Below are 15,100 nucleotides of genomic sequence, written 5' to 3' on the forward strand. Positions count from 1 at the left end.
ACAAGAGACCATGTTTTTTTTCTTCCTTTATCACCAGCAACTAAAAGAGGATTGTTATTAATCTATGCTTAACCACTTACTGATGATAGACAATAATTAAGTGAAAAATAAATAAGATTTGCATGATCATAATATGAGTACCGAGAAAAGTAAGACAGTAAAAATTTGCTGATGATCAGGAGTTCCCACTGGGGCTCAGTTGTAATGAACCCTACTAGTATCCATTACATTGTGGGTTCCATCCCTGGCCCCACTCAGTGGGCTAAGTAGCCAGGGTTGTGGTGAGCTGTGGTGTAGCTTGCAGATACAGCTCAGATCCTACATTGCTGTGGTTGTGCTGTAGGCTGGCAGCTGCAGCTCCAATTGGACCCCTAGCCTGAGAACTTCCATATGCCAAAGGTACAGATCTAAAAAGAAAAAAAAAAAATTGCTGACAATCAAGATCTCAAAGAAAATGGTAAAGAGATTCCTTAATTTATTTGAAAATGTCTCGTTAGCATATAGGTGCTGGTTACCATTATTTCATACCCTAGAAATTTAAAAATTTTTTTACGAAAGTATAGTTGATTTACAGTGTTGTGCCAATTCCTGCTATACAGCAAAGTATATATGTGTGTATGTATACATATGTATTCTTTTTCATATTTATTTTAAATCATGGTATATCCCAGTAAATTGGCTATAGTTCCCTGTACCATACAGTATGACTTTGTTGTGTACCCTTTTAAATGTAATAGTTTGCATCTACTAACCCTAAGCTCCCAGTCCATCCCTTTTCCTCCTCCCTTCCTCTTGGCAAAAACACAAGTCCTTTCTCTATGTCTATGAGTCTGTTTCTGTTTTTTTTTCATAGACAGGTTTCCGTTGTGCCATATTTTAGATTCCACATACAAATGATATCATATGCATACTCCACAAATTTTGAATTGATTTTGAAGTTGAAAATTATGGAGGCTTCTTGTCTGTAATTTATCAGATTCCTGTATTTTCATTAAAAAGAATTCCTGTCCAGTAGATGTGGTCAAACCACATTTAGCAATTTATAAATAGAAACTTCCTTTTAATAGTAATGTTGGATTTAATTATTTATTTATTAAATATTTCTTGGATTTCCTCTATTTGGTAGAATTTTCCATATTCTGGAGGTACAAATATAAATAAAATGAGTTCCTTTCCTCAAGGCACTTACTAGTTAGTAGGAAGAAAGAAATGTACATGTAATAAATGCTACACTAAGGAATAACACAGAGTGCCTGGAAAAGTTTTACAAGAAACTACAATTTAAATAGAGAAGCAGCCCAGACTGGAAATTTTCTAGCATTTTAAACTAAAGAAATCTGTTGCCCTCACAGGTTTGATTTAATGTGAGTTGTGATGTTATATATTCCAAGATCATGAGACCAGAGAGCTGGTGGGAAAAGAACAATTTGTACCTGAGGATATAGGATGATCATAGCTGTTTGAAGGTGGTGGGCATTTCCTGTGATGGTAACAGTGGAGATAGGGTCCTTAGTTCATTACTCTATCACTTGTAGTCACTTTGTTGAATTCATATTTGTTGATTTTTGAAACAGAGATGGTAGCTATGACTCTTGGTTTCATCTCCAGCATGTAAAGATCCAAGAAATCATCACTGTCATCCTTCCAACACGCCAGAGCTAAACAAAGTGAAAATCAATGACTTTTCTTGAACCCATCAGAGAACCACTATTTTAATATCTAAAAGGAGAGAGAAATGCATGCAGAGGCACAGCTGAGATTTTCTTACTGGAGCAGAAGCAGCTGGTGCCATAAACTGGTAGGAACACTTCGATAGTGACTTTGATGAATTGCTAAAAGCTAAGTTAGAGTTATAACTTCTGGAGGGCCGCAGCCTTTGGAGGTGGTCCACATTTACATGGGCTTTATTTCCAAGTAGACACTGGGAATATCCTCAGTTGCTCTGGCAGGGAAAGGGGATGAGTAAACATTGTAAACTACATCCTCAGTTTTCTCCATAACAAAAGCCCATTCTTCAGGGGAAAGTGTTTGGCCAAAGCCTTATATCAGCAAGAGGAAGAAATATCCCTCCACATCAGCTTTCTTCCAGTCTTTTTGCCTTAACTAAGGAGAAAACAAAACGAGAACCAAAGGTCAGAAAACAAAGTGACAATGTGTGCAGCCAGGAAGGTGAGGAGGAGGCAGATGGATGTGAACATTTGTGAAGGTCATGGCCCTGAGACACAGGCCCATGAAAAGACAGAGATGTAATCAAAGGCTAGCCCACACCCTTTCTCCACACTAACATGACTCCAGCTTAATAAAATATATTTCACTGAAAGAACTGCAAAACATAGGCTCTCCCTGAGAAGGAGCACTTAGGGAAGTCTGAAATAAAAAGGGAAGACAAAAAAAAAAAAAAAAAAACAAGGACAATAAAGAAATTTGAAGTCTGTGGCATCTATAGCAAACATTAAACACATACAGTTCTTTGCCAGATAAACATAAATTCCAAAACTAAAGGCCTATATATCTCAGTTCCTATTACTTGATATAATGTGTCTAGTTTTTGACATGAAATATAAGACATTCCAAACGGCAAAGAAGAAACGTGATATAAAAATATATACCAATCAGCATACTTAGATATGACACAGATTTTGGGATTATCAGACCAGGATTTTGAGACAGCTATGATAAATATGTTAAAGGTTTTAATGGAAAAAATAGTCAGTATGAAAGAGAAGATAGGAAATGTAGAGAGATGAATAATAGAGATAGGTAATAAAGAGAGATGAAAGTTCTAAGAAAGACTAAAAGGCAATGCTAGGAAAAAAAACTGTTTGAAATGAAGAGTTCATTTGATGGGCTCATCAGTTGACTAGACATGGCTAAAGAAAAAATCACTGTACTTGATGACAGGTCAATAGAAACTCCCTTATCAAAATGTAAAGGAAAAATAATTTAAACAAACACACACACACACACACACACACACACACACACACACACCAGATTGCCCAAGAACTTCAGGGCAATTTCAAAAGGTATAACATTGACATAATTGCAATAACAGAAGGAGAAGAAATGGCAGAGCAGAAGAAATATTTGACATTTGGAATGACAATGAGAAAGATCTTCCAAAATTATTGACTGTCATCAAATCACAGATCCAGGAAGCTTAGAAAACAACAAGGAGGATAAATACCAAACAGCAGTAATAAAAAATACCTCACACACTTAAGAAAATCATATTCAAACTACAGAAAACAAAAGATTTTTTTAAAAAGAGAGAGAAATAGAGAATAAAAACATCCTATCTCTAGTGGAACAGGGCTAAGAATTATAGTGGATTTCTTGTCAGAAACCCTATAAGCAAGAAAAGAAGGATGTGAAATCAAAGTGTTGAAAGAGATGTTGGTATGAAAATATAGCTAAAAATTTAATATTAGTAGTGATAACTTGGGGAACTACTTAAAAATACAGAAAATTCTGACTCAAGGGCTCATGTAAGATCTGGAGAAATGCATGTCAACCACGAACTCCAGGTGATCTGGCCCATGTGGTTATTGGATCACATTTTAAGAAGCATAAGAAATGTTGCAAAGCAAATGCCAAGATGGGGTTGGACATATAAGGTTGGACCCTGACAGGATGGAAGAAATTAGAGAACAGATCATCTGACATCAGAACCAGATAGCTGATACCTAACACTACATTGTATTTGAGTTAGGATTATAAGCAAGTTGAGATATTTTCATGTCAAGCAAAAATAGGCATTAGGTAGAGTCTAAGAAATAGTTAAATTTATAAAGATTCAGACCATGTCTTTTGAATATGTGTGCATTACAAGGCTGATGGAAAAAGTTCATTTAGTAGTGAGTAAAATTTTATGGCCACCAATAACCCACTTCTCATGGTATCTCTTTATTCTTAAAGTAATATTCTTCCAATTAACCTATACAGGTGATTTTCAGTGAAGTTGAGAGAAGTATAATAGAAAGTCAGTTTAAATGGTATAGTTTGAAAAACATACATGGATTTGAGATTTATTGTCCAAGTTTTCTCCGTGCATGAGGAACTGATAGAGATCTGGGTATCCCAGGAATTTACTGTTTTGCTGAAATGACATCAGTAGATGTAGAGGTGTGATCTCAGAAATATGATTATGAACTTGTGTGGTTCACTATGAAATATTGTTGAAGATGTGTACTTTGTTTAATTGTGGTTGTATTAGACAGTATAGGGTAGCTTTGAAGCAGTAATAAACATGAAAATTTACTTATCATGCACACAGTGTTTATTGTGGGCTTAGTAGCTCCAGAAGGAAGCTACTTTCAGTGACTCTGGGATCTAGTCTATTTCCCTCCTGCCAGTTCCAGGATCTATTTCTCTAGGACAGTGAAAGAGAAAGGAGAATTTCAATGTAATTCTTTCGTTGTCCCATCCATTAGAGAAACACATCAGTTCCAATTATGGCCCATTGGCCAGATAATGTATTCACATCATCCTAACTTTAATTTAAGGTGGTTAAAAAATGTGGCGGAAGCACATGCTATTCAATAACCAGTGACTGTCTCTGTCACATTAGTCATCACTGATTCATGGTAACACTTGCAGAATTCTGCCATAAATTTTAGGCTTTGCATTTACAAATTTTAGGATTTGTGACGATCTTGGAACAGGTATCTCTTCCATGCCAAGAGAGGAAGAGAGGCAGCTCAGATCATTATGAGGAATAGAGGTGTTGTTGAGAAAGAAGTTTTCTCACAAACCCACTTTGCTATCTTCTATTTTGACAATCTTAGAGTGACAGATTTTTTTTTTTCACATCTAAATTATTGGAACTCTGGCAGATACTGCCATTAGAACGAATGGTTTGATTTAAATCTGTAAAATATGGCTATAGCTTTGCATTAGATGTGGCAATTAAAAGACATCTGGGTGATGGAATGAAATATTCACAACGATCTTCACAATAGCTGAGGTCATGCATGAAGCTTGATTTCTCATGTCGTGTAATCTTACAAAAGTACTATACAAAACAAAACAATGTGGCAGTTGTTACTATTAGATAATTATGAGACTTTGGACCTTTTTGCCAAAAGTCATAATTAAAACACACCACTTCTTAGTAGGCAGTGTTAGTTGGGTATTTCTCTAATGTCTGCTTGTTCTCCCTGGAAGGTCATTCTTTTAAATAGTGCATTGATAGTTTCATTCACTGTAGAACATGTATGATGAATTTAGGTCATATTAATTTTAAGAGAAGCACCCTCTCAGGAGCTAATGGATGGGGCTATAGTGGACTACAAAATACAGTCAAGTGCCTTGCACATAAAATTAAACAGGGTTTCTTTTGTGAGGTGCTCACACTTTGAGTTGATGTTTGTTATTGTTTGGGTTTCACAGGAGCCCTGTGTTTCAACATTTCTTTAACTACTCATAGGGCAGAAGAGCTCTGTGTGCTCATAACCCAACCTGCATTATCTTGATTCATAGCAAATTACCATTAAGATTAAAATGCAACTGATTTCCTCTCTGGCTCACTCCTTACAAAGATGCTGGAAGTTCACCTAAACAAAGGATTTGCAAATGTTAAATCTGGAAAGAACTTTAAATTCCCTTTCTCCAGCTCAGATTCTTCATTTACCTGATGAGAAAATGGAGTCCTAGAGAAAGGAGAGGGCTTACGACCCAGCATGTCACTTAATCTACCCTTCCTACCCCTAGTTGCAAAGGGAAGAGAGAAATTCCTTTCCCACCTACTTCTCAGAATCGCTGTAAGGATAAAATTAGATAAAGTACGCAACATTTTTGAGAATAGCAAAGTAAGAGTAAAGTAAAAATAGTAAGAGTGATGATTGTAAAGATATCATTTATTGAATATTTGGTATGAACTGGGCACTGTATTACATATATGATCTCACAAATCATCATAACCCTACCATAGACATGTATTTATTATCCCCAATTAAAAATGAAGGAACTGGGGAGTGCCCATGGTGGCTCAGCAGTAATGAACCCAAGTAATATCCATGAGGATGCAGGTTCAATCCCTGGCCCCGCTCTGTGGGTTGAGGATCCCATGTTGCCACGAGCGGTAGTGTAGATGGCAAACAGCTTGGCTCAGATACCATGTTGCTATGTGGCTGTGGCCTAGACTGGCAGCTGCATCTCCCATTTAATGTCTAGCCTGGGAACTTCCATATGCCCTGGATGTGGCCCGAAAAAAAGTGTGGGGGAGGGGACAGAAACTGAGGCTTGGAGATTTGCCCTAGGTCAGAAGCTACCTAGTAGCAGAACTAAGAGTGAACCTTAGGGAATCCAACATTAAACAAAAGCTCTTTGGCTTTACTTACAGCCCAAGGATTCACACTGGAATCCATACTGGACCATAATTGTCTTATTCTCAGGGTTTTCCCATTGTTATAAATTAGTTTCATAAAGTTCTTTTGGAAGCAGAGAAAATGGAAACTGCCTATCCCTTTCTAGGCTTAATTTGATGTATTATTTACCTTGAACACTGGAGTTTTCATTAAGAATGAAAAATAGACAAGTTTCTGACATTGCTATAGATGTTTTCAGTCCAGTGCTATGGTTTTCTATTTGCTGTATATTTTGCCAATTGAGCCTCTAGGTGTCCAGTGCTATCACTCTAAATAAACCTCTCCTCATTCTGTTCTGCTTCCTTGCTGCAAGAAGCATGAAGCTGTAAACTGCCTATCAGGAATTTAGAGAAGAACCCAATGATCATGGCAATGGAATCTGTATGTGTGCTGGCTGCGCCTGTGCCAGATGATGTTAAAAGGCTGCCACCTTCTGTTTAGCCCAAGTGTTGCTGAGGCAACTTTCCCACAGCTTCCCTAAGAGTCCTCTAAGCTGATTTACACTGATTCCGAATTGCACTTCTGCAATATATAACATGACAAGTTAAACGCAAAGCCTGCCAAAAAATCTTGATAGGCTCAGCTTTCGTGCTACGGCACTTGAAAAGACCATTACGACTGCCATCCCCCTAAAGTGTGCTCAATATTTTTTGACAGTGAATTATCTAAGCAGCAGTTTATCTCAGCATTCATGGAATGGGGGTGGGGGTTTTACCCTTTAAAGATTCAAAAGAAGGAAGATAAAGGGGGTGGGGTAGGGATATTTTCCATTGTTCAAGTGGTAATGGATTACTCCAAGGGTTTCCAGATGTTGCAAGGGCTCTAGTTTTATACTCAGGTGCGTTTTCTGCTGAGACTTACAAGAAATGAAACACATTATGGGCAGGATCCTAGACTGTAAGCAAAGGAATAACACCAGCATCTGAATTTTTCTCTGAGAGGTTATATGAAAGAGATACCTTGTGCCTGACCCCAGTAAGCTGAGCCTCCAGCAGCTGGCTTATCAAGGACAATCACCTCTTGCTTTATCAGCACTAAGCTATTGTTTTCTTCAGGACACGAACCCTACAGCAATCACTGACACCATATAGTGTGTTCCATCTGGAGCTCTGCCAGCCTGAAATCCCGCCCCTAACTTCTCCCCACAAAGTGAGGGTGGGGCTCCATTTTATTTCAGTAACACAGCCCAGCAAAATTAGCTTTGCCCAGGGTCACTTTAATAACTAGCACATGAGCACCTCCATCCATGTGTATACGCTTAGATCTGGGTGAGTTGGGTCTCTTTACATGGTTAAAATACTAGGGATTGTTTACAAAAGCTGGAAAAGTCAGGGATGGAAAATAGTTCTAGAGGCCAGAACTATCCAGTTAAGTGCTTACTGACCAGATTTTTATTGACTAAGAAACATATGCCTAATAAATCTATGACTACACTCACATCTTCTCAGTCTAAAATTATCTATGTATTTATGCATCTTTCTAGTTTTATGTCTCTTGCTACAGGACATAAAAGAAACAAACAGATAATTATATTTCTTCCTGAAACCTTATAGAAAAAAAAAATTGCTCACTCTCCCAATTTCCTTCTAATACAGATATTTTTAATGTCATTATTTCTTTTATCTCACTTATGCATCATTTTTCTAGAAATGCTTCTCTGTATATTAGGCATCTTACATATGCTAGATATTTAACATTAGTAGGAGACAATCTCACTGATCTTGGATTTTGCAGATTCCCAAACTAATTAATAACTTAATTGCAAATATTTTCCAATGTAAATGCAGTAAAACAAGATTTTCATAGGGGGAGGGGAGATCCTATGTTCAAGAACAATGAAGCTAAGTGCAAGGATGCTTTGTAATCCTATAGTCGACATTCATACAGAGACTAATCTCCCTACAGCCTTGATTGAAACCATGTCAGCAGAATCCCTGCTAGAGGGACTTGGATGGTAGAGTCCTTGTACTTTTCAAGAGTTAATGCCCAGGGGTCAGGCACTTCTCCTGGGCCACAACTTAGGAAATCTCAGGTGGACCTAAGGCCACAACAATTCAGGAGAATACTATTTTCCCACCTTCTTTTTTAAATCCATGACTCTTATACCTTTTAGTAAAATATTTGCATCTTCAGTTTCTTCAGGTTGAGCAAATACAAGCACTATTTCCTGGTGCTCTGATTTTATTCAAAGACTTTAACAGTAATCTGTCTTCTCTTGATAATACAGCTTTGATCATTCCCACTCAATTTTACTGACTAGACCAGAAAGAAAATCATACAGTACCTGTGCCCAGAATCACACAGCCTGCAACTCCAGTACCATCTTAGCAATCTTGCCCAGTATCTAAACTATATGCCTGAAAAGAGCTAGGAAGACACATTATTCATCAGATTCCAACACAGGAAGGAACTCTCAGAAAAATCAGATCAAGAGAGACAATATGTTTCAAAGCTGAATTGGCAGAAGATCTTGATCCAGTGCCATCATTACAGATGAAGCAACTGAAGTACACAGAATGGCCATCCAACATGGTGGCTGAGCTAGTTTAGTGACAAATATACATAGAACCAAGTCAACTCAGTGGTACTCCTCATCTTTTTCACCTTGACATCAGTTCTCAGATATTAGTGTCAATAAAAAAATTCAGAGATCTTCTATGACATGAATATTTTATAGAGTAAGAATCAAAGTTTTCAACAAACAAAGGACTTCAAAACTGAAAGTGATAAGAAGCTCATCTCTGGAGGGTAACGGTAAGGTTTACCAGCCTCAAACAGGAGATTCAAAGAGCTGAATTCTCATTGATTAGGGTCAAGTGGGTTACTTGGGTGTTGCTGATTGGCTAGAAGGTGCTGAGTTAGGCCAAGAAGGAAATAAAGCTGGAGGTTCTTCAGTCTATGTGGGTATATCAGCAACTGGATCCTTACTGGACGTGAGCTATTTCCTCATAGTCAAAGGTGCATTTCAGCCTCCATTCTGATTTTTATTTCACGGTCAGGTGAATGAAAATCATCTAGGGAATATGGTGACAAGGCAGACACAGGCTTGGGCTAAGAGCATCAGAGGCATTTGGTCTTATCATTGCAGGACCAAATGCATGGTGACAAGCCAGGTCTACTGCGAGTCCCTGGGTGGGGTTGACAAGTGAGACTCTCTGGCTTGGAGCCGGAAAAAAATTCGCAAGCAGCCAGAGTAAAATGAAAATGAGTTTATTGAGAGAGATACACACTCCATAGACAGAAGGTAAGAGTGGCTCCTGGCTGTAGGTGGTGGTTAGTCTTTATGGGCTGGATAGCTTGACATGCTAGTGAGTAGGAGGAACTGTTTTGGGGAAGGGGTGGAGATTTCCAGCAGTTAGGCTACTGCCCCCTTTTTCATCTTTTATGGTCAGCCTGGGACTGGCCGTGGCACTGGTGGGGTGTCATTTAGCAAACTAACTTATTACAACGAGTGTAATAAGTGTATAAGGAGGGTCAAGGTCTCCCGGAAGTGGAATCTTCTGCCATCTTGGGCCTGATTGGTCTAACCCGTTTTTCTTGCATCCTCAATGGCTGTGTCATTCCTTCAAAGGTTGTGCTCCACGCTTTTCCCTCCAGTCTCACTTTGAAATCAAACAAATCTGTATTTTTTAATGGCTTCTCTAGGTGATCAACATACAAGTGGTCTGAGCACTCTACTTTAAGAAAACTTCATTTTTTTCACGCTGAGAAAAGTTTGTGGAATCAAAACTGAGGAAATATTTAGATGTCTAAGCAAGGGATCACCAAGGTCAAACCAACTGATAGGCGTTATCCTGCTTCTGCCTACTCAGGTCAATTTCTGGATAAGAGAATCGTGAGGATCAGAAAAATGTCTAAGTGTCAGCTATGCTCCATGACTTCCACAATCTCCCACAGCTCCTTCCCAGTAAGACTAGATATGACCAAAGCTTTCCTTTCTCTCATTGGTCTCTTAACCTTAAAAGCTTCAGGAAAAATGATAAATATTTCCTTTCTACAAAAGGTTCTCATTTATAAACTGATCTAAGCAGTGTCATGAAATATCCTTAACAGAAACAAATTTGGGGTTTTCTCTTATCGGAGCCATAAAAGAGTGCAGATGTGGAAGGTAAGATAAATGGGATTAAATTACAGGAATGGACTAGATGGAGTTGAGATCTGAGATTTTGTGATTCCAGAGGCCCTGTGATTTTTCTGCTGCATTGGTATCTCTCCCACAGAGCACCATGCAAACCATGAACCAATTCATGCAAACCATCATGATTATCAGCCACTGGTGAGCCTTCTCCCACGAGAATGAACTCCCAAACATCAGGCAGTAAGCTACCTGCTTCTCTGTCCCTTTCGCCACCCCCAGTGAGCTGCAGGCACCAGCCCAGAGGAATAAAAGTGAAACTGAGGCATTCCTTTTTCTTTCTGGTATAGACAGGGAGCCACGGATAGCCTATGCATTCAAAGGGGGAGAAAAGGTAGCCTCGTCCTATTGGCTTAGGACAGTCACCATCACACAGGAGTTGCAATTAGTCCATGGCAGGCTTATTCAGGCCTTGGATTCTTTTCAGCAGTGAAAAAGGGAACACTCAAGGTCTATTGAATTGGAGCGTGGCATCTGCCGCACACCGAGGGGAGAGGTCGGGGGTCAGTGCTTGATTTTGATAAAGCGTGCCAGATTAATTGTCTTCGGTAATCCTGTTTGTCATGGTAGATATGCAGAGGCGTCTTTGTGGCACAGGCTGACATATGGGCCGGCCTGCTGCTTGCCTATTCAGACCCCCACCCCCCCCACCCCCCAGCACATGCTCTCCACAGTTGGACTGGCTCCCAGGGCCTTTCTGCCAGGGGAGTGGGGCCTCCTGCTTGTATTCAGCCAACCCCCATCTCCACAAACAGGCTTCCTAATCTTCAGGCCTGCCTGGGCTATTGAAAGAGCCTGCATTATTCAAAGAGGCCCAAAGAGAGAAAGGGAGAGAGAAGAGGGGGGCTGGTGAGGAGAGAAAGAAGGGGAGGAGGGAGAATGGAGGACTCCTAGCACCAGAGATGGGAGTGAAAGACTCTCCAGACTGGGGAAGGGGTGGGGTGGGTGGGGGGGAAATATAATTACAAAAAATAGCAGCCATGTACTTCAGGCAGAGCACTTCAGGAGGCTGATTATAGCTCCTCTCCAAATCTGAATCTATCACCAAATTATACCCTGCCTCTTTTGTAAAATAAATGTTAATAAGAGGTAATTTGGGCCCTGCTGATTGTTAAGCTCAATGGAGATAGAACTTTTTTTTTTTTTTTTTTTTGCTGTGTGTGTGTGTTTATTGTAATATCTGGAGGACTTTTTTCTCTTCCAACCAGAGTTTATATTCAACCCCAAAAGATGAAACACATGTTCCATGGCCTGACACAAGTGCCAGGAAATCGAGAGGGTTTGGGTTATATGATAAAGGGTGAAGGTACAGACTGGCACTCGGCCCTTACTCCACTGAAGGGAGCATTGGGTGTACTCTCAAGAGAACATTCCCTGGATCTGAGAAGAGAGTGGGGCAAGGAGGGGAGAAGGAGGGCCGCTCTGCCTGCCTGGTGGGGAGAGGAGGGCCCTTGCTCTAAATAGCTTTGCCTTTCTTTGGTTTAAAAGGAGGATTTTTTTTTTTTAATTTTTCATTTACATAATCATTATTTTGAGTTGCTGACAGTTCTTTTGGGGGCTTTTATATGTAAAAGCACAAAAAATAGAGACAATCCTGTGACAGATCTTTTGAAAATGTTCCCGTGATGTGTATTTACGAACAGATCCAGAAATGCAGCAATTAGAAACAACGCATAATCATCCACGCTCCAGACAAAAGCATAGAGATATTAAATTATAAATCCTTGATCATAATCGCCCTGAAGCAGTCCTTCCTGTGTTTTTGCTATTCTGTTCTTCTCATTCACAGGGCAGAGATGAGGGGCAATATAAACAATAGTGCCTCTGACCAGAGACTTCGTGGTCTCTAGTTAGGATTTCGTACTTAAGTGCTCTGAATACTACCTTTTTTTTGGGGGGGGAGCATAGTGATAATTTGACAGTATCATTATCTGTCATTGATCTCAAGGGGGACATAACCGATTTTTAAAATTTAAGAAATCGAAATGAGAAGAAATTGCTTAACTGTTTCTTTACTGTAGATAATCAAAGAAAAAGGTTTTGTCCTCTTCTCCAAAGAGTTGACTGCTTCTTTGGGGGGAGATAAGCATTTCAACATTTATTTGTTTTACTTCCTGTAATAAAGCAGGCATTGTCAGGAACACAGGGCTGGGCGTGTAGTGGAAACAGAAACAGAATTTCTGTTTTCATAAAGCTTATGGTGGATGAGGGTTTGAGGTTGTTTGCCCAGTACATAGAATAGCACCAGGCACGTCCCATGAATTCATTAAATTTTATTTATTCAAAAAATTCAGGAAAATTACTGAGTAAACAAGTAACAGAATTTTTGACATTTCCCAGAAATGCTTGCTTTCACTTAAACTTTATGTTATAAAGAAAGAGAAAGAGAAGAAGGGGAAGAGGAGGAGAATAAAGAAGAGATAAATAACATTTTTTGAGCACGTAGTCTATGCTGGGTAGATAGCAAGTGCTTTGTCAACATTATTCTTTGTAGCCTTGAACACAGCCTTTGGGAGGGAAGAGCTGAGAGTCAGCTAGTGCACAAGACTGCTTCTAGACTAGTTACACAATTGAAACCACCTGATAACCCTGTCAAATGAGTGCTAGCTGATGCCCAGGCATCATCTTTGAGAACCTCTGGGGCAAAGCCCAGGCATCAGTGATATGAAAAAATATCCCCCAGGCGATGCTAATGAGAATCACTGATTTACATCATATTTTTCAAACTCTGATGTGCATGCCAGTTTCTTGGGGGTCTTGCTAAAATGAAGTTTCCCAGTAGATTGCTTTGTGGTGAAGCCTGAGATCTTTTAGCTCTATCAAGCCTCTGGGTGATGCTGGTGGTATTTCTGGTCTCTGACTGAAGTTCTTGTTATTGTTTAATTTTTGGCCTCAAAATGTTCCCAAATATGGGCTGCGGAAGTTCCCAGCCCAGAGATTGAATCGAACTCACACCACAGCTGTGACCCGAGCCACTGAAATGCCAACCCTGGATCCTTAAGCCACTGCATCACAAGGGAACTCCTCAACTTTTGAGTAAGCAAGGCTTTCAAAATTAAGCAACTTGCACACTTGCTGACCTGGATCTCAAACCTTATTTCTCCAACTGAAGAATCTGAGTTCTTGAGTCCTGTCCTCCAACAGGATGAAATGCACTGTTTACAGGAGTACAATGTGATGGGAAGAACACTCATCTGTGAGTCTGATGACCTGGGCTTATTTACAGTTTTTTCACTGCCCTTGACTTTGGATCTTACTTCCTAGGCAGGGTCTCAGTTTTCTTCTCTGTAACTTGTAGGTGTTAAAGTTTGTTATCACTGCTATCCTTGAATTCTCTACATGTCACCTGTTTCAGTGCTATCCATGACATGAGACATTTCCTGTAGGGAAAAATTCCACTTGAAGGAAACAATAACTTTTTTCTTCTTTTCTTTTCTTTTCTTTCTTTCTTTTTCTTTTCTTCTTTCTTTCTTTCTTTCTTTCTTTCTTTCTTTCTTTCTTTCTTTCTTTCTTTCTTCCTTTCTTCCTTTCTTTCTTTCTTTCTTTCTTTCTTTCTTTCTTTCTTTCTTTCTTTCTTTCTTTCTTTCTATGAATACATGGGTTTCATGGTCTGCTTATTGGAATGAAAAAGAAGCATTGGTGTTATGGAGAAAGGTCTTTGGTCCAACAACCTCCCCCAAACAGTACCATACAATGTACTTTCCTTTTCCCCATTTTGTTTACCACTACTTGGGCATTTATTCAGTAAAGAAGACTCATTAAAGTGGAAATCTGGGGAGAGATATTAATTATTTATGTCTTAGCAGGACCTAGTACTTTCAGAACACCCTAGAGCAGTTTGGATGGGAGCTGGAGAAAAAGGGCAGATATAGGTGATATGCAGATGGGAGCTTTACGAGCCCAGCATACAGTACCTGTGCCTGGATGGCCAGGATGCAGATAAAAAACATATTCAGAAGGGGAAAAATACCATACCATGCTTTCGCTTTTTTGTCTGGATTTATGGGGGAATCTGTTTCAGGGTCTTCCAGCCTTCGCCGAGATTGGCACCCATAGAACACCTCCAAAGAGAATGGAAAAGGACCAATACTTAACTGGCCCTCTCTCTCCCTCCCTCACCTTGGGACCACTGAGCCAAACCCTTTAAACCTATGTAATTAGACTGGGCAGCTGCCAGCTACTTTTTTTCTGTCCGTGGGGCCAGCAGAGGCAAATACTGCCCATTTCCCTCCCATGCTCTGTACATGATTATAGCACAGGAGTATGCCTCTGGATTTCTAAATAAGCTTCTGTAGAGCCTGTGTCTCCTATACCTGGGCTCTAGGAATGCAGGAGAAACTCCTCTCTGTGTATTTCAGGAGAACCATGACATTCAGGGAGGGCCAAATATGTAAGGAAGCAACACTGTTCTCATTTTTTTTCCTCCTTATTTTCCTATATTCAACATATTTGTGTCTTAACTTTTTTTTTTTTTTTGCATAAGTTATCCAAAAAAGGCTTCTTTGTGGATTTTCGCATCACTTTGACAGGTTGGCCTCAGAAGATGGCTGAGAAACAAGTTAGGAAAAGAAACAGTCTTGCATCCTAGACCTGTCCT

The 15,100-nt window shown here is 39.6% G+C and overlaps 2 long non-coding RNA genes across 2 annotated transcripts in view; one reads left to right on the forward strand and one right to left on the reverse strand.

Moving 5' to 3' along the window:
• The window catches only part of LOC100512907 (uncharacterized), a 1,315,914-nt gene that overhangs the window by 1,252,794 nt on the left and 48,020 nt on the right, over nucleotides 1–15,100 (forward strand).
• Nucleotides 12,762–15,100, reverse strand: part of LOC106504343 (uncharacterized) — a 796,860-nt gene continuing 794,521 nt past the window's right edge. The window contains exon 9 of the long non-coding RNA XR_014809720.1: nucleotides 12,762–14,113. This is a non-coding gene — a long non-coding RNA (uncharacterized LOC106504343). The remainder of the gene's footprint in view (nucleotides 14,114–15,100) is intronic.

The sequence above is a fragment of the Sus scrofa genome, chromosome 7 (genome assembly GCF_054392235.1).
Source record: "Sus scrofa isolate SSC_HxYL_T2T_F1_AM1 chromosome 7, Sscrofa_HxYL_maternal_Yorkshire_Landrace_v2.0, whole genome shotgun sequence".
NCBI lineage: Eukaryota > Metazoa > Chordata > Mammalia > Artiodactyla > Suidae > Sus > Sus scrofa.